Below are 18640 nucleotides of genomic sequence, written 5' to 3' on the forward strand. Positions count from 1 at the left end.
AGGACTCCTTTAAACGAAATTACTGGTGAAAATGGTTCCATGAGAGTGTGTAAGAAGTGTACTATATTAATATTTTTCTATTAGAAGCACTGCCCCACACTCTGGGAGGAAAACTCACATCAGAAATTAGTCAAACAAGTTATAAATCATCAATGAAGCACCTGCCCAAAAATTCATTGACTTTAGGGAAGATAAACAAAAAGGAATCCTGAGATTCAATATAGCCTCAGCTCAGCCATGTGCACATGGGGGAGCCTACAACTCCGTTTATGTGCTTATGGACTTCTGTGCCTGACAAGGGAAAATATGTACCCTCAAGAGGGAGAAACACAGTCACATACATGCATGGGTTTTATAGGCAAAAGTGTTTGTTAGGAGGAAGATTCATTGGGAGCATAACATCATCACCATCCTGATTCTTCTGTCCCTCTAGAGATACATTTCTCCACAGATTAGGCTATATCCTGATACAATGCAACCTTACTGACAAATTCTATTTTACACCCCAAGAAACTACTTCCAACAAACTGTAAATAACCTACTCTTCTTCTCCTATTTGGCCACTCCCTATTCAATCATAAGGGCTGATTTTGGAGATGTGGCAAAAGAACGTTCTTTTCAAGCCTGTTTTTTTCCTCGAATAAAGAGGTTTCTCTTTCTTTTCCTGGATAAACTTCACTTTTCACCTTGACCTTGTCTGTTCATTATTGGGCTCCCACGTGCACAGAAGAAAAGGAAAGAGAAGACAAGTTCCTTGAGCTAGTCCTTGTTTATCTGACTTTTTCTTGTCCTTTGTTGAACCTCTCCTGGCCAAAAAGTGTGACAATATAATCTATATTATTGTCCTTCTCCCTACTTCCACAATTTTCCTCCAATCTCATTTCTACCTGGGTCATAAAGAGCTATATACCCTTCCTCCACATCCTCCTCTCTTCACTGACCTGATTTCAACCTTATGAGGTTAGGTTTTGACCTGTGTCTTTGGTGTCTTTCCTTTTTGGTCTTTGTGGGAGGTCCCCTTTACTTTTTCGTTTCACTGGGCAGGTGATCATTGAGGTAAAGAGAGTGGTTCAGTGATTTCTCCCTTCCCAGAGACTGGTTCCCTTTACACCCCATCCCCATCCCAAGAGACTCAGAGGCATCTGAAAGACAGCACTTTCATTCCTCAAACAAAGATGTGCCGTAGCTATGGTGAGACTAATCTATAACCCTCACATTCTTATATAATTTGCTACTCCAAGTTAATTTTAATTCATTACAATAAAGCAACATAATTAAAAAAACTCTTTAAAGTGAAGTATTTAACTTGATCCTGGAAGAAAGGCAGAATCTTGAGTAACAGAGGGCAATGCAGCCTGCCGCGGTGCATACTCATGCACATTCAAAGGTAAGCTATAAACAAGTACACACAGCAATGTTGCCACGTATAAAGGGGCAGGCAACAGGAGGCCTGATTCTAATCAGTCCTCAAAGGAACCTGCCATACAGAAGTGGCACTTATTCTAATTTAAAGCCCTCACGCTTGCTTCAGTGTTGCAAAATTTATAAAAGAATAACTTCATTAAACCCGCCTGGTACTCCAAACACAAATGCAAACCAGCCACAACACAGAAGGAGCTGGACAAGAGAGAGAGAGAGGGAGAAATATTCCCAGAGAGTTGCTAACTCGGATATTAAGATAAAACATGCACTTCAGGAGTTCTCGTACTGATGGCTTGGTGTGTAGCTCTGTCTCCTTCACCTAGGACCTGTGCCCTGCTGCTTTTCTCTGTCTTAAGCTCTGTTCTCTTTATCATTTAAAAACATTTAAAGTGATTCTGTAAACCATGCCACTTGCAGAAATGAGAGAAATTTTATAGAGAGAAGGGGGAAAAGGGGAGAGAAATGAGAAACAAGAAATCAGATAAACTAGAGACAGAAACAAAGACACAGAGACAGAGAGAAATGGAGAGAGCCAGATACAGAGAACCATAGAAAGAACTAGAGAAAGAGAAGGAGGAAGGCGGGGGAAGAGAGAGAGAGAGAGAGAGAGAGAGAGAGAGAGAGAGAGAGAGAGAGAGAGAGAGAGAGAGAGAGAGAGAGAGAGAAGAGAGAGGAGGGAGGAGAAGGAGAAGGAGGAGGAGAAGGAGAAGAACAAGAAGAAGAAGAAGAAGGAAAAGAGGAGGAGGAAGAGAAGGAGGAGGGAGGGAGACAGAGAGAGAAGGAGGAGGAGGAGGAGCAGGGAGGGAGACAGAGCAAGGAGGAGGAGGAACAGCGGAGACAGACAGAGAGAAAGAGAGAGAGTGAGAAAGACAGAGAGAGACAGACAGAGAGAGAGAGACAGAGAAAGACAGAGAAAGGCACAGAGACAGAGAGAGCACACACCAGTGTTATAGTGGATATCTGGACTTGGAGGGAGGAAGACTTGGGCTCAAGTTCTAACATTTATTTTCTGTGTGACCTTGGGTAAGTCATAACCTCTCTGTGCTTCAGGAAACTCCGTGGACCTATCTACCAAATTATATATAGATTGTGATTTGTGTTGGTGGAGAAAGTTTCCATACTGGGATTTCTCACACAGGGAAGATGACAGCTTTCCCTTGTATTTATATATGTGAATACATGGAGGAGCCATGATGTTTTGAACTCTCTGGAGAGCCTTACATTCTTTCTACCTCAAGGTCATTTCTTCTCAATTGTCCCAAACTATCACTTCACAACCTTATTGACTATGAAGACTAATCCTAACCTACAAATTTACATTTGGATGTTGAGAAGTTCTTATGAGAGATGGGATAATTTATTGTTTTAATTATTCAAGACCAATGTATGGGCTTCAAGTATGCATGTATGCATATATTTTTACATATGCATCTTATTTTCAGATGTGTGTGTGCATGTATTCAATACACACATACACCATCTAACTGGGCATCTAACTGAAGGCTTACCCACCATTCAATGAAGAGAAGACTAATTCTGAATGTATCATTGCAATAATTTTCATTCATTTTGACTTACTTTTCAGGCTCACATATGTTGTTAGAAACGCATATAGAAAGAAAAGACCCAGAGCCCTACCCATGCATAAAAATGAAAGGAGAAACGAAAAGCCAAAAACAATAATGAGACCTAAGTGAAAACAGCCTACTGAATCTGTGCACAGCACTGAAGAAAACTTATTGTCAAATCTCAAAACACACTTTTTAAGGAAACTTTTCTTCCACCCTGAATCAAAGCCATGGTACAGTGAAATAACTTCAGGCTAAATTCCTAAGTTACAATGCAGTTTGTGTGAGAACACATATCATTTCATGCTGAACTGTCAGCATATTTCTCAAAACCATTTTTGGAATACAATGAAAAAAACAAATTTTCGAGACTCTAAGAAAACTTCCAGTCTTTTTATTTTTGGTCACACGCTACATCTAGCATTAATTTCGGGCGATTCTAACAGTACATGGCCTCTTTTCTCCTCGGTATTTCTCAACACGCAAATGCAAATCTGAGCGCGAAGATGATTTTTTCCAAGCCTACAAGACTGAAGTAACTCAAAATGGTAGCTTGTAGGTGATTAAGAAAAAATGACTTGGAGAAGAACAGCTGAGAGGCGAGGCTCTCCCAAGTACTACAAACGCATCTGAGGCTCCAGAAGAATTTGTACTTAGTTGTTTTTTAGAGAATAGGGAGATTGGTAGAACATAAGTCCACCCAGGGCATCTCTGGCGAGACAGGAGTATAGAAAATGGGGATAATAATATCTCTTATATCCACTTTGCATATGTCATCAAGCTTTTTAGCTTGATAAGGCAAGCACGTTTAAATTTTTTAGGGGAAAAATTAATGTAGCTACAAAATACAAGGCAGCATCAATATCATATTTATGAACAAATATTAGAACTACACAGATACATATATTACTTTCAAATTAACAGGGTATTTATGGAAATGAGAAAAGACTTGCATTTGATTACACAATATAGAATAGATGCCTTTAAGTTCAAATTCAGTATGTTAAATACCATTTTCCATTGGCTTACCATTGCATACTTGGGTCATTATTTTGGTCCTTGGATCCTTATGAAATTCTGAGTCATGATTCCTTAAAGAGTTAGCTTTAAAGAAAATAAAATCTCTAGATCACTTTATCCTATTTTGGTGTGTATTTGACTGGTTATGTGGCCTATTTGAAATATAGTGTTAGAAAATACAAAACCTTATCTCGCATAATTTCCTTTCACATATTCATTTACCCTGCCAAACTAGCTATCTCCTTGTTCTCAGAAGTCAACCGAGCTCCCCCAGGCTCCCTGTCTTTGCTCATGGTATCTCCAAGACTGGACTGTATTCCTCCATTCTTGCATATTGAAATCCCACTCAACTTTCAAGGCCCATTCTACCACCTTGTCCTTCATGAATATTACTTTTATCCCTAAATAATCTCTCATAACACTCCTTAGGCCTCAGTTTCTTTCTTTATCTGTAAAATGGTGGTCTCAGACTAGATGCCTTCTGAGTTTTAGATTTATAATCCCCTGCATCAGCAACGTGGTTTTGTCCAATATAAAACCATTCACCTTTTCTTAGCCAGTCAACCATGTGCTGAGAAACCAACAACACTCTACCTGAGGGCTGTGCAGAAAGAAGTCCCATTCAGCAAGCAAGAAACAGGAAGGAAAAAAAGTTGAAGTGAGGTATTCAACTTACACACACGCATCTCAGTTCTCTTTTCCCATCTCTGCAGTAAAAAATCTGCCCCAAGGTACTACGGTATGCTGAATACCATTTGTACTTGCTGCAAAGTGCAGGACAGATGGCTTTCTATATTCCCTTATAAGTTCTAAAAAACTCCTCATTACATATTTCACACCCTTTCCCTTTCTACCTGTTTCATCTCCTTGACTCCTTTCTATTTACCGCCTTCCTTCATCCATCCCCCACATGATGGTATAGATGAAAAAATATGTGCTCTTTCTTTTCTCTTATTTTTTTTAAAAGCCTCAAAATGGATTCTGTGTTTTGGTAAGCATTCTTCCAAAACGTAGGTAAGCGTCCGTGTGCTATGTTTCTGCAAAGGGTTCCAATGAAAGAAGGGAATGAGAGAAGCTAAACAATGCCGCACAAACTTGCAGGCTGTTCGGCTACAATCCAGAAAATGAATCCAATTTTTCATTCTGTCATTATAAATATTTCAGTGCAAATGGTACTGATTTTCTGCAACTGTGGTTAAGCAAAGGGCCTCTGTGTGAATATTTAAGGAAAAAAAAAGGGAAGAGGAAGACAACGAAGAGGGGGGTGGGTGGGATGAAAGGTTAGCAACCAATTAATTTCTTACTTTAAATGTAAAAGATTCTCGGAGAAATTCAACAGTGATGTAGTATGTGACTCAAAGAAGAAGGAAAAAAAAAACATTTACTCTGCTCTTCTTCTGACAGTTTCTCATAAAATATCTGCAGTCCATCTATCTTTTAGTACTCCAGGCTCCTCTAGAGAGCAGAAAATGGTAGTTTAAAGCTCACTTCAGTGCCAGTCTGCGGGAGATTGCTTTCCACAGGACCCCTGCTGATGGAGGCCTAGGGGAAGAGGCCCAGGAGTTATTCAATCAGCCCGAGACTCTGGGGCGGCTGGGGGTCCTTTGAGGGCTGATTATAAAGCTGCCCTCCTGTTGCCTGCCTCGGAACAGAACGAAATGAGCAGCCTCTTGCTGAGCAGATTCTGCAAGAAGGAATTTCACCTGTCATGGAGTTTGTCAGAATTTCAGGATTTATCTTGGTGCAAAATTAATAAAATACCAACCAGGATTTCAGCCTGACTACTCAGCTGTGTCATCTCAAAGTGATCTTTCACCTAAGGAAACCTGGACAGTGAGCTGGAGCCCTTCCTGCCCTACTTTTACTCGGAGCTCGGGCAGGGGTGGGAGATGGGAGGGTAGGGGGAAGGGGATGAGGCTCCGTCACCCAAATATCAGAATTAGATTTTGGAGCGATTGCATGGAGAGTTGAATGATGGGGTGGGTGCTGCTGTCTTAATGAATGACCTCTCACCTCTCCTCTGTGGTTCTAAAACCTCTTTGGAATAAGCTTGGGTCTAAAGTATAAAAAAAGGCCCGTTCTGTAATTTATAACAGTGGGTCCCTTATGGCATCACATCTGTTAAATTCATACACTAGTATTTCAGGTCTGGATTTGATTTATCTTTTTAAAAGAAGTACAAACAACAGACCACGTTAAAATCACATGTTTGGAAAAAAACAAAAATTAATCTTTATACCAACAGTGAGCTGGGTATCACTTCACCTTTTGATCTAGCACATCAGGCCCAGGAAGCTCCTGTCCCAATACCCTCCCTCTAGATACCCAGAATTAAGAAATGGGGGTGAAAAGGGAATCAAATTGGGAGGGGGCAGGGAACAAGCTGATAAACCATCTATTTCTGTGATTCCACTGAGGTCTATCTAAACTGCAATGAGTTTGGCTGTCTTGGCTGAATTCCCTTCAGACAGCAGCTCACAACACACAAATCACCCCATCTATTTTAAGTGAGGTTCTGTAAAGCCATGGCCTGGTCATTATGAACTGAGGCTTCAGGTAGCACAGAGGCAATTAACTCTCCTCCTCTGAGCGGGTGGCATTAGACCACAGATGGGGCCATTGTACAGAAACCAGGATGGTGTTCTTGTTGCTGGCTGGCCTTAACTGACTGACAAGTGGGTAAACATTCTTCAGCACTGGCTTGCTAAGACTTAGATTCAGTTCTCAGGAAATCGGAAGAAAAAGCTCAAAGTATGAACGCGGGTAACTCAGCTATGCTTGTATACCCGACTGGCACTGCCTTCCCAGCCCCCAATCATTTCAACACCATAAGTACATATTCGTAATTGGTGATTGGCAGCAAATTTTCAGCGCTTTCAAGTCAGAGATTGGTGCAAGGCAATTGATGCCTCCCTGTCCATTTTCTAATCAGCATTTTCTAAATGAGACATTAAATGAAACTGTAATGTATTCCTTCCAGCTCTTCCCCAGTTAAATGACAATTCAACATTAATACACTTCATAAAGCCACCTTTACCCAGTAGTAGTAGTCTGTAGTGTGACAGCTTTAACATCAAGCGATATCAGTTGAGAAAGAGACAGAGAGAGAAAATGATAGACAGACTGAAAGAGAGAGAGAGAGAGAGAGAGAGAGAGAGAGAGAGAGAGTGAGACAGTTGGAGAAAGAGATGGAAAGAGAGAGAAATACAGAGGAGAGAGAAGAGACAAGAAGAGAGAAAGAGGGGAAGAGATGAAGAGAGAGAGAGAGAGAGAGAGAGAGAGCATGCCAGTGAATGCACAGATGGTGGGAGGGGATGCAGGGTGCTCTCAGCAGGCTACAGTAGAGATGCATTAACTCCACAGAGGGATAAGGGCTTCCCACCAGTACAGTCATGAATTATAACTGAGTATGGGAGTGAGTCCTTAGTGCCTGTCTCACAGCAAATATACTGTTCCATTTTCTTGCACAGGCACCTTTCACCTTTACAAACTCAAAGCAAAGCAAAACACACACTGCTAATATTTAATGGTATCGCTGTTGCTTTTTATATATCTATCTATCTAGAAGGAACACACACTTAGTGGACATGCCCAGTGAGGTAATACTGCTACAAAATTAAGGTCTGGTCATACAGGGGAGGCTGCCTTTTACAAATCCGTCAGGGCACCATGGAGATGTGGTCACTTTGCCAGCTTAGTCTTCCTGTCTGGTGAGCCTGTCCCAGTGCACCGACAGGCTTGCTAGAGATGTAAAAGGAGAATATAAAAGCTAAGGAGGAATGTGCTCCACCCTCTCTGTTCAAACTTTCTTCTTAATGCTCTGGATGGGCTAGTTTCTCTCCTTCCCCCATTCCCCACTTACACAATGAAGTTATCAATGAAGGTGGCTTGTTATTTTAGACCACTTTAAAATTTCACCACTTTTAAGGGCTTCTTTCACTTTCGATGAAAGCCTCCGTGTTCCTTTTCTAAATGACAGCACCCCAAGCACTGCTTTTAAGCCCGATTCATCTTGTCTACCACCTCTCCAGCTTCTGCACAGAACACTGCTCCCTCTCTCCAACGAGGGGAACTTACTCCTTCATAGCTCCAGGGCAGAGACTGTTACTAGCTGTAGACCTGCTGCAAATATCACAATAAAGGATACAAATGTGAATTTCCCTTAAAATACAGGTTTGGCTCCAGAGCTGCCTTGCCTTTGCAACCCTATCAAGAACAGCCCATCAATCTCCCTCCACGTGCACAAGCGGCCTCCTGTTTCATACAGCTGTCCAAATGATCGACCATATCAATGGATCAAGATGATGCTAAAATGACTAATTTGCCTATTTGAGAGGATTGATGGTCAAATGCCAGCCTAGCTCTGTGGAAGGAACACCAGACTTGAAACCAGAAGACACTGTCAAATCCTGATCCGGCCATTTAACCGACCATGTGGCTTCAAGAAAGTTGCTTCATCTCCTGGGTCCCAGTTTCTTCGTCTATAAAATAATGGGATTGAATGAGGTGATGTCTAGACTTTAATAATCTGTGATATAAGATTCTTTTCTTCTACCTTAATCTATCAAAACAGTTGGACCTGATGAGGAGAAGGGGGGAAGTTTCTTTTATTAAAATACAGGGTTAGGTACAACACAGAAGGCCCAGATAGCACTTTGTCTCTGTTTTGTGTGAGCATAGATATGGGTGGCATGAGTATTTCTAACGAGAACACACACACACACACACACACACACAATCTAAATCTATCTATCCATCCATCCATCTGTCTAATCTGTCTGTCTGCCTGTCTGTCTGTCTAGCTAGCTAGCTATATTTCCTAAGGACTGATGCCCATTGACTGTGAAATGGCTAAACAAATTGTGGGTACCTAGAATATCATGTAATAGAATGTAATAGAATATTATGGTGTTTCAAGAAATGAGGAATAAAATGAAAACCAGAGAAATATGGAAAGAATTAAATGAGCTTATAAAAAGTGAAATGAACAGAGCCAAGAAAGTAAATATAAACAATTACAATATACACAAATAAATGTGAAGAACTATCACAGAACAATAAAAAATGAATATTTTTTAAAATTATAAGGAATAAGCTTGGATCCAAAGAAGATATGACAAGACACTTCCTCCATCCCCCTGGCAAAGAAGGGGGAGGGAGGAGGATGTACAGCCAGTATAGAACACTGCATATATTGTCAGATTTTTTTTTTCAATGTATTGGTAACTTTTGATGATCTTTTTCCTCTTATTCCTTTTTTTCCTAAAAAAAAAAAAATTCTTTGTTCACCTCCTTTCTGGAAGGAGGCAAGGAAAAAAGATGCCGAGGGCAATTTAGATGATGAAAAAATAAAATACATCAATAAAATTATTTTAAAAACCCTGAGAACTTTGGGTTTCCAGATTTCCTGGTGGACTCTGACCCAAGAAGGAGAGATATCGGCTTTAGCAGGACTCCAGTGTCTGAGTTTTCTGGCTTCTCCACAGGGGCAGATCTTGTGGTGCCGTGGCAGCATGTTACCTTGGCTGCGTAGATGACTGCAGGGCCAGCAGAGAGAACAGCCAAAGTGGAATGTTGCAGAGGTGATGAGCTCTTCCAAGGGGGTGGGGAGGGAGGGAAAGAGGGAGGTTGCAGAACTGGCCATGGAGCTCTTCAGTACACCCTTGCTGGATGCTTCATAAAGTCGCACTGATGGCAGCTCAGAGATGGCCATCTGTTGTCAACTCTGGGCCAGACAAAAGATAATGTAATGGCAGCTAGCAAACAACAGGGCTGTTGTAGGAGGGAATGAGGCCTAGAATGAAGAGGTGGTGCTCCCTGTTTTACTAGCAAAAACCAGCCATCGATAGGAACATCAAGAAATTAATGGATGGAGAATTTTTAAAAATTGAACTGAGCTACCATAGAAACAATTCAAATGCAAATGGAATGTCTTTAGTTTATGTCGATTACCTCTGCTCCTCTTCCTTCAATCATAGGAACCACTTGATCTTGATAACTGTTTGACTACCAGTATGCATGCTAAAGCAGTCAGGACCAAATTTAGAAAAGGTGGACCCAGGTGTGCCACCAAGCATGCACATACAGATTAAGCATTTATTGATACAAAATGGGTACTTGCAAATGCATTTACTCACTTGGGACAAATGAGTGCTTTGTGGCAATCATGCCCGTTTGGTTACTTGCAAAACTCCTGGTTTTGTCTTCCTTTTAAACGGGGTGGGGAGTCGGGGGAGGGGAACTCTAGCAACTTTGGGTTTGACTAGCATAAGGAAAATCCTGCAGGAATATCAGCTTCATACCTCACTAAAAACATTGTCTAGGATTTGGGTTTTTTTCTCTTTTTTGGTGGTAGCATAGATCTTGGGGGGACAGGGGAGACTTGAGAGAAGTTGGGATAGACAGGTGTTCTGTGGTTGTTTCTGTGTCCTAAATGATTAACTTTTTGCCTTGGATGGTTGGCTCAATCAATCCTGATTGAATTATCCAATATTAACAGCTGAAAGTGATCAAACAAATGGTGAAAACACAGCATCAGTCAATAAATCAATGCAAATGATTCGGTTCCTGGAGATCCGATCAAATAAAAGGGATAGATCAATTTAACCACTGAGCAAATTAAACAGAAGTCTCTGCAGCACCAATTTGCTTCAAAAGCCCCGCAGGCCCACAAATGAAAGAAAAAGAAGCAACATACAAATGGACCGGTTCCAGAACCACATGTTTACTTGACTCAATTTGTGCCTGCTGTACCCATCGGTGTATGCATGCAGCTGTAGGTGCTGGGATCTCAGCTTTTTAAACAGAAGCAATGCACAGGGTATAATGGGAGCAAGGGAATAGTGATCTTAAGCCCACTAGGAATCAACAGTCAGAGACTAGTAAAGGGTAGGAAGCACTATTCTCCCCAGAATGATTTTTCTCCAAAATTATAATTATAAAACATTGATACTTCACTATGCTGGGTATTTATTCACCAGTACAGGCACAATGAATTGGTCTGGATTGAAATTAGCAATAAAGGAAATTGTGCTCAAAGATGGATTGAAGGATGAGGAATATCATTCTAAGTCTCGCTGGAAATTGAAACTTGGCATGAAAATGAAAGAAACAGGGTAGGAGAAGGCAGGAAATAGGAAGGACAAAAGAAGGTTTTAAAGTTATTTTGTAAAAGGAGTGGTGTAGCATGAGATGTCCTAAACATTTTTCCAATCTGTGAAAGAGAGAAATTAAGTTTTAAGAGAGGAAAAGATGAAAGCTACACTAAGCAAATCCATTCCCAAATCACATCCAAACTTTGTCTTGTCTTTTATGCGGCAGCTATAGGGAAGGGAGACAAAAAACCAAATAAACAAACAAAAACCAACCTAAAAAACAAACAAAAAAATCTTTTCCAATACCTTGTCTTCCTTTTTTCCCCTGTCAGTTTAGAAAATAATTTTTGGAGCCTAATGAAAGTTTTTAGTTTTGAAAAGCAGTGAAAAACATAGAAAAATATGAAAAATGAGATTCTGAATACAGCACAAAATTTTAAAAAATGCTTAATTACCACAAAAACATAAAAAGGCATTATTCATTGGGAATATAATTCCAATTAACTGAGGAGGCAAGAGATATGGTGCTAGCCTTGGAATCAGGGAGTCCTAGGTACAAGTTCTGTCTCTGACATTTATTAGTCACATGATTCTGGGATGGTTACTTCATGTTTGTGAGTCAGCCAACTAGACAGGTTACAATCTAAATTAGTGGAGGGAGTTCTTCATACTAATGAAATCAGAGATCCATCAAGTAACTGGAGAAACAGTGAAAAGTCCAGAAATTTCTAGGATAGGAAAAGGTTTCTTTAACAAATAGGTATTATGTCCCCCACATGATTAAAATCAGCATTGTGCATGAAAGGTTAAACAAAATGTTTCTTTTACCTCTGTATAAAGTTAGGAATTAAAAGCAAGACCATGAATTTTGGAGTTTTCTCTAATGACCATTTAGTTGCTTTACAAACTCTGTCTACTGGAAAATAGTTATATTACTATTGGTAATACTTTGCAGTCTTTTTTCCAAACTGCTTTTCTTCCCAAAAAGCTCTGCCAAGAACATTACAACTCATCATGATGTCACTTGGGAAGGGAGGGTAATATACAGACCTACTGGACTGTAGTGACTATAGTTTTGTGGCAATCTGAGAGGTAGCAGTTCTCCAGCAATTAGGGAAGACTTTGCTATAGTTTTTAAGAAAGGGACACATTCTGCAGGATTGCTACAAACAGACCAGTTGGTCATATTTGGGTAATTCCCTTTATACCCTTGGACCAGTCAGTCAACAAAGAACTATTAAGTGCTTATCACATGTTAGACACTGTGTTAAGTACTAGGAATCAAAATGCAAGTAGAAGGGAAGACAGTCTTTACCCTCAAGGACCACATCTTCCTTCTCTTGCCCCTATATTCTGCTGAAGAGTGTCTAAAGCATATTAAAAAAACAAAAGGATCCAAGGGAACTTTCAGAATATCCTTTCCGTCCTAAGAAAGGTTTCTGTTGTCTTGGAGAAATAGCCAGCCACCTATGGTCCCCAGGAGCTGCACGTGGCTCTCAAACGTATGTGGAGGAGCTCTTTTAGCCAAAATCAATTAATGAGTCTGGACTTGCTGGTTGACTCAACTCATTAATTGGCAAATAGTCTACCTACGAGAACAATTACGGTGAGCAGAACTCAGTCCTAGAGATCTTCTGCCTTTTACCCAAAGGAAAAAGTCTTCCCATTTACCCAAAGGATAAAGTCCATACTGGGTCATGCAACTTGTTACTCTGTCTCGTTCTTACTTGGCCAATTCTTCCTCCTCTCTTTGACTTGCTATCCAGAATTGCTACTGTCAGGCACGTTTCTTTACCTTGTCCCTTCCCTTTTGTCCAGTATCCTTAAGGCTAGACTCTGTTTTCTAAAGCGAAAATCAGCTAATCTATAAAATGTGTTATTCTAAAATACTAATAGAAAAAGGGCTCAATTTAGATTTCTAGGTTACACAAGTGCAAACAAATAAATAAGGACCTTCTAGAGACAATACATAACTATTATTTGGTTTGTTTTATATCAACTTGTACAAAGTCTCTCTTGCGTCAGTTTAAAAAGATAAACATATAAATTGTAATTTGGTCCTTCAAAAACACATAATCAAAGAAAGAATACTGCAAATTTTCTTCCTTCAAGTGCTACTGACTCCTGACTTGGAAAATACCTTCCTTCCCAGTATGCAAAGCTGTCTTTGAAAACCAGAGTTCTAGCCTGGTCTGTGCCACTAACTAGGTTTGTGACCATAGATATATTATTACTTAACCTGTCTTAGTCTCAGAGTCCTCATCCCTTATGAAGCAAGGTTTGGAGTAGACGGCTTCTAAAGTCCTTTCTGCTTTAATATTCTATGATTTTTTATAAGTAAATAAAATCTTCCTGTAAAAGAAAGCCAATCTTTGCCAAGAGAATGAAAATGATTCAATTGAATTTGATCAACATTTATTAAGCTCCACAAAGAGTTCATAGTCTAATAGAGGGTATTTGTGGTGTGTGTGTGTGTGTGTGTGTGGGTATGAGTGGAGGTCTGGGGAGAAGAGAAAGGAACAAGATAATAAGATTTAGAATTGGAAGAGGCTATAATGATCATCTAAGTATATCTCCTCATTTTACAAATGAGGAAACTGAGGCCCAGAGAAATTAAAGTACTTTTCTCTAGAAAATAAACCTAGATCTTCTGTCCTCAAATCCAATGCCATTCCCATTGTACTAGAATAAAAAATAATGTATAGTAGCAGCTCTAATTTTTTTTAAGTACACAGTGCAAAGGAGAGGTCCAGAAATGACACTCCAAGAGGGGCAGATTATATCCATCTGGTACCATGGAAAGGGGATGGGCTGTAGTGGGTTCAAATCTGATACTTGCTACATCAGTGACTTTGTCAAGTCACTTGAGCTCCTTGGGTCTCACTTTCCTCATCTGTAACATGAGATAGTTGAAAAAAATGGCTTCTCAGGTTCATTCTCATTGTCAATCTTTGAGTTCAAGTATAATGGCCAGATCATGTATAATAAGGGAAAATCCCAGAGCATTACCAACTATGTTAACAAAAATCGTATACCTCCCACTGTACTCTCAATGTCCTACAGAGCATTCTAACACCTATACAATTTTTTTTTGAGAAGGAAACATGGAATAATAGAGAGCCAGCCTCATGGTCAAGGAGGACCTGGTTGGAGGTTGTCAAAAGGACCTCCTTTGACCCATACTGACTGTCTGACCCTGAGCAAGTCACAACCTCTCAATTCCCCAGGTAACTCCTAGACTCTATGTTGCAGACTGGTAGCCAGTATACATTGGGAAAGGAATGGAGTTCCCTATTCTGATGGAATCAAAAGTCCAGAGTTTTTCAGCTTTTGACTGGGTACACACAAAATCAGATATGGAGGTTACTTAATACAGCTGTAAAATATCTGCATTTACCAAAATGACAAGCCATAGCAACATATCACATCTTCACCTTGAGCAATCAATCCTACATTCATCCTTTCATTCTCATTCTTTTTATGAGATAGTTTTCATCAAATAAAATTTGTTTCTGAAAATCTCCTATCTTGTTTGAATTTTCAGGAATTCAAATAGTTACACGGAGTCTTCAAACATACATATGTTTGGCTTGAATCTTGGCCCAATGTGACTTAAATGTGCCCAGACCTCAGTTTCCCCATTTGTAAAATGTAATAGTTGGACTAGATGACATCTAAGGTTCATTCCATAATTTAGTGATGAAATTAATTGATCTTCAACCTACTATTCTTAGAAATATACATGCAAAGACTAATTTAGAATGCTAATCAAGTCAAGGAGCAGTCACGATTTCAGAGCATTCATGATGAAATGTTATTCACATATCTCGATAGAGAGGTGATGGCTTCAGAGTACAGATTGAGATATCTATCTATCTATCTATATCTGAATATGACTAATGGGGAATTTATTTTAATTTACTACACATGTTATATTTTTCTTTCTCAATGGGTGGGAAGGAAGAGGGGGGAGGAAATGACAAATTTTTGTTGGCTGAAAAAAATTAATGAAAAAAATGTGTGTGCTAAGTCACTGCCACCAAAGTGCCTTGATTGTTTTTCTTGTTTTGGCTAATAGATTTTATTTTTTGGACTGACATGTTATTTCCCAATCTCAATTTTTTTTCTAATTCATTCACTTAATAAAATTGTATTGTGTTTTTCCCAGACTTAACATGCCCAGTCTCCACACAGGAGATGAAAAAAAATCAATATTTAAAAAAATACATTAATTCTTTCTTCTAACCTTCAGTATAAGAGTAACTGGAATAATAAATGCTAATGCAGAGGGCTAAGAATGCCTTAGGTTATAACCTCAGAGTTAAGAACCACAAAACTACAAAATTTAAAGCAAGAACTAATGCTTGTTGATTACATATGCAGCATATCATAGGGACTAGAGCATGTACAATGCATGCATAGGCACCATATAGATACACACACAAGACATTGGCCTCAAACTAACAAATTCTCATCTCTAGCTCTTAATGCTGTAGCTCTATAGCAGAAGCTATGTACAGGGATAGAACCAGGGGTTTATCATCTCAGCCTTTGTTTCCATTCAGACAACGGACATTTGATTTTTAGTCCTGGCGATACCAAACCAACAATACTGCATCCTCAGGATATAAATCAAGCTAGAATTTTGGCTTATGAGATCAGGGCATGTTTGGCTGAATTAAAATGAATGAGTCAGAAATGATTTGAACTGTACTCTCTGTAACTGAGATCATAAGCATTTCTGAAGAGTTGTGTGTTCCCTATTTGAACAGAGTCTAATGAAGAGAATAGAAAACAATGGCTTCCAAACACTATATTCCATGAAACTCTAGGGTATCCTAAGATATCACTAGGGGTTCCTTGAAAAAAAACTGGGGTCCTGATCGATCTGTTTAATTATATCTGCTCTATTACCTCTGGGCCCCACACCAGAATTGTGCTAGGGGCTAGGATTCTGGCAGTGGAAACAATGAAGGTTACACATCTCAAAGGGCTAACATCTACTAATAAAGAGAAAAATGAAATTTTACTGGTCTAGCTCCTATATGGAGCACAAAAATTGTATTTTCAACTACTTATTCCCACTCCCTAGGCCCTTCACACTTCTCCAAAGTGAAAGGTAGTATGGAATAGTAGATAGAGGCCAGGCTCTGGAATTAGGAAGGCTTGGGTTTGAATCTTGACTCTCGCAAACTGTGTGACCTTGGTTAAGTGACATAACCTCTAAAGTCTCAGGCAACTCTATAAGTCTTTGTTACAGACAACTTACCAATATGCATTGGCAGAGGGAGTTTGTGTACTAGGTATTCACTACATGAATTAAATCATAGGTTTAGGGGTGGGAAATCAATTAATAAGCATTTATTAAGCTTATATACGAGGCACTGTGAAAAATGATGGGGTTATAAAGAAGAAAAAACGGTCCTTGCCTTCAAGTAACTCATATTCTAATAGAGGAGACAGTATATAAATAAATGGGTACATAAAAATACATATTGAGTTGAGGGAAGGTAGCCTGAGGGGGGAGGGACCAGGAAAGTCTTCCTACAGGAGGTGGGGTTTGAGCTGAATCTTGAAGGAAGCCAGGTAAACTAAAGAGCAGAGGTGAAGAGAACACTGCATGCATGGGGGACAGCCAATGGAAAGGCATTGAGATGGGAGACAAAGTGTCATGTACAACCAAGTTGGCCGACATGGCTCTACTATAAAGGTAGCAAAAGGCCAGATTGAGAAGAGCTTTAATGCCAAACAAAGGAGTTTATGTTTGATCTTAGAGGTACTAGGAGGCCAGTGAAATTTACTGAATAGGTGGAAGTGTGACATGGTTAGACCTACAATTTGGGGGATGTAGTCCAATTCAGTGGTACAGGTCAGAGGTGATAAAGTCCTACACTGGACTGATAGCTGTGCGAATGGAAAGATGGGAATATATGCAAGTGAATTTTGTAGAGAAAGAAATAATAAGATTTAGCAACTGACTGGTCATGCCAGGTAAGTAAGAGATGGAAGTTGTGAACCTAGGTAACTGAAAGAATGGTGGTTCCTTAGAACAGAGGTGTCAAACTCATGACTGTCCCTAGTTCGGCCTGAACCAGATTAAAATGTGATTGGGAAATGCTTAACAAAAATAAATGAAAACACAATACAACATAGATAATGTTCAGTTGTGGTTTTCTAAGTCAATATGTGATGCAGAGAAACGTTTCTATTTGAATTTGATACCACTGCCTTAGATAGTAATTGAGTTTATTAGGAAGGTGGGCTTGGGAGGGATGATAATTTTGGATACATTTAACTTAAGGTATCTATGGAATACCTAGTTCCCAATTTCCAACAGGCAGTTGGTAAGGTAGGACTAGAGTCCAGGAGAGAAACTAGATATAGACATACCATCTGCACAGGGACGACAATTAAACCTATCAAAGCTGATGATATCACCAAGCAAAAGAATATGCTGAGAAAAAAAAAAGAAGAAGAAGAGGGCCCAGGTAGAATCTGTGAGATGCTACCGAGAGGTCAAAAAATGATAGGGATTGAGAAAAGGTCATTAAATGCGGAAGAGACCATTGGTAACATTGGAGACATTAGTTTTAGTCGAATGATAAGACTGGAAGCTAGACCACGGAGAGTTAAGAAGAGAATGAGAGGAGAGGAACCAGAAGCATTAAGTATAGATGGTTTTCTCCAGTTTGACTGGGAAGGAAAGAGAAAAGCTATTAGGTGTGAGATGTTATTGTTTAATCATTTTCAGTCGTGTCCAACTCTTTCTGACTCCATTTTGGGGATTTCTTGGCATAGATATTGGAGTGGTTTGCTATTTCCTTCTCCAGCTCATTTTACAGATGAGGAAACTGAGGCAAACACATGGTTTTTCTAATATAGCCTATTTACACATGGGCTGGTCATTAAAAGGTTATGTGTTGCAAGGCTTCAACTATGATAAACTGATAATGATACCTTAAACTACTCAGTCACTAATAATCATATCTCTTCCCTTCTTAACCAAGGGGAACAACATAGTTTTCCATAATACATCTCATATGTGCAAGGAGATAAATTGGGACAGGAATGATTATGCCCATTTTACAGAAGAAACAAAAGAGACAAAAACATCAATTTCTTTGTCCGTGCAGTAGCTGTTCAAAGTGTAGCCTATGACATGTATAGATTAATCCAACTCTATTTCCTAACGGACTCTAAGTAATAGTGACCTCATTCTACACAAGAGTAGAAATTAAGAAACCTGTGTCTTCTTTTTCTTTCTCTCCCCTCCAATTTCAAGCCCCTTAAGGGCAGAACACATCTGGGCACCTATCTACCAAAGTGCTGGCTCAATGGGAACTAAGCATAACAGGAGACAGAGTGGAAGGGAAGGGGAACCTGATACAAATGGTTCCATAAACTTGACCCTTGACTTTATCCCATTGGGTTGGTAGGTCCATTAAAAGATCTGTTTTAGCTCTTTTATGATTGATGGCAGCCAGAGGCAAGCTATTTTTGGTATCAGTTAATCCAAAATCATATTCTCCCCTTGCT

The 18640-nt window shown here is 39.6% G+C and overlaps 1 protein-coding gene across 1 annotated transcript in view; it reads right to left on the reverse strand.

Annotated features, from left to right (window-relative positions):
- The window catches only part of ZNF521 (zinc finger protein 521), a 310894-nt gene that overhangs the window by 15691 nt on the left and 276563 nt on the right, over positions 1–18640 (reverse strand). The gene's annotated exons all lie outside the window — the stretch shown is intronic.

Source organism: Trichosurus vulpecula, chromosome 1 (genome assembly GCF_011100635.1).
Source record: "Trichosurus vulpecula isolate mTriVul1 chromosome 1, mTriVul1.pri, whole genome shotgun sequence".
Classification (NCBI taxonomy): Eukaryota; Metazoa; Chordata; class Mammalia; order Diprotodontia; family Phalangeridae; genus Trichosurus; species Trichosurus vulpecula.